This window comes from Oxyura jamaicensis, chromosome 7, assembly GCF_011077185.1.
Source record: "Oxyura jamaicensis isolate SHBP4307 breed ruddy duck chromosome 7, BPBGC_Ojam_1.0, whole genome shotgun sequence".
NCBI lineage: Eukaryota > Metazoa > Chordata > Aves > Anseriformes > Anatidae > Oxyura > Oxyura jamaicensis.
Window position 1 is genome coordinate 18,012,666 of NC_048899.1, and position 2,299 is coordinate 18,014,964.

Below are 2,299 nucleotides of genomic sequence, written 5' to 3' on the forward strand. Positions count from 1 at the left end.
AGGAGAAAATGGTGCGAATGCATTTCCGAGGAGGCCTGTGCTGAAGTAGGTCACTCCCTTGATTGGATCTAGGAAAAAAAAAAAAAAAAAAAAAAAAAAAAAAAGAGAATTTCTATGAAGCTGAAACGTTAGAGGGAGTCAGTCATCAGAGAAGCAGCTAAAGGGGAACTGCCATGAGATGGCTATTGCCCTTTCTGCCCAGACTATGCAGGAACAATAGGCGTAGGGCTGAAATGTGTAACCAGACTGCTTTATCAAGAGACACAGAAAGAAAAGAGGCTGCACAAAATCAACCAGAAGAGGATGGGATGAGTTGAATGTGGAGCAGCCAGCCTCCCCCAGCCCTACAGCCATCCCTGGGTGGTGCCAGGTGCTGGGGCAGGCAAGATGGGACTAAGAACCTCAGCAGAAAGCAGATCTCTGCAGCACACGAGTGTGTGAAACTAGAAACTGCAGAATGGGCAATGGGAATACCTGGGGGGTGATCCTCTCCAGGCGGAAGGGGACTAGCAGTGGGGGCACAGAATCAGAAATAATTCAGACAAATCTCACAGCAGACCTTCAGCAGTGGGACGCCATCTCATATATTCTTCCCCTTGGCTTTCTCGGCAGGCGTACCTGCAGAGGACAGGTTTTCACACCACGCTGCATTTCAAAGCTCCCAACATCAGTCACTGCCCTGTCCTAGATTACTGGCAGTGCCTGATTGCAAGGAGGAAGGGGAATAAGTAAGCACAGCTGAGTTAAGAGAGCTTATCAGCACAGGTTTCGAGCAACTGAAAATTGCTGGCAAATTGAGGGAGAAGAAAGAAAGGTGAGAAGACACCCAGCTATCTGCAGCTTTAAAGGAAGCGAGCCAACACATTATTGGAGCAGCAGATCCATATGTGTAATCTAATCCTGTATCATTACTCCCTTGTTTTTCGTCTTGGTTTACGTGCATCTCAAAGCACAGAGCAAGCAACCACCAGTTCTGGGTGAGCAGCTGAAAGAAACATCAGAGGGCTGTGGAGAAGTACCAGCAAGGAGAAGTGGCTCTGCTGCAACGGGCCTGGCCGTGAGCTGCCAGGCCAAGCATGGCCCAAACACGAGGAAGGCCACCTGGGCATCCAAGGTGGGAATCATGGTGGTTCCCAGCTTAACCCAGTACACAGATACATCATTAAAGGACTCTGGGGGCAGCAGGTGGAGGAAGGTGGCTCTGGTTTGCTCGGGACACTCGCTGCCTGGCCCTGTCCGTGACTGGAGCTGGTGAGGGATCTCCCAGTCTGTGCCTCGACCCTAGAGCCCCTCAGTCAGAGCCATTTTCAGCAGAAAACATGTGGGTGAACTGAGGCTGTCAAAGCCTCTCCTGCCTCTGAGGATGGGCTGAGGCGTTCAGGAGAAGGCAGAGCAACACCCAGGCAGACACGGATGGTGCAGGAGGTGCCAAGCAAGGTGCCACCACATCCTCCTCACCACTTGTGAGGAGTGGTGGGCCTGGCCCAGCAGCCCAGACAGCCTCCCTGTGCTAGGCCATGAGATACATTTGCCAGGGATTAAATCAAACGATCAGGTCTCTCCTTCACCCTTGGCAAGCCGAAGCCACGGCCAGAGCCAGATAACTGAGTATTTCACATTCACAGCCTGAAATCTGAATTCAGTTCGTATCAAGAGCACTGCAGCTGCTGGCCTGTGGTACAAGTACAAGGCCAGGTGGTTTGGGACAACCAGGACTGATAAAAGCTTTCTGGTAGCAGAGGTCTGGCAATGTGAACATTTCTCATTCGGACATTTTCTCCCCTATCTCTTTAATTCTGCTCTCTCACACTGGGCAAAGCCCATTTTATGCACCCACCAACCTTGCACAACTGCCTTAATGGACCTTGGCTGAACACAAGAATCTTTTCTCCATTCAGAAAACAACCAGAAAAACATCTCTGGACTAAAAGAAATCCTGCAACCAAATCTTTTCCCATTTTAAAGTTTCTTAAGCAGCAATTAGGAGGCCAGAATGGACGCGCTGCTGGAAGGGAAATTAATCCTTAGGCTTTGCTTTTCTCTCTGACAGCCACCAATTGCAGCAGGATTGTTTCCAGCAACTTTCCTCCCAAGAGGGCAGGATGGAAACACAAGCTGAGGGAGGATCTGCTTGAGATCAAATCGAGGACTCAAGACCCAGAGGATGTCTGGCTCTAGCTGCAGACACATGCTATGAGAAACTGTTGTTTGTACAGTGGAAAACTTATAAATTAATCTCACCCACCAAAGCTGCTTTGAGATGAAGAGACAGCAGTAGATGAAATGCACTAAGTAGCAC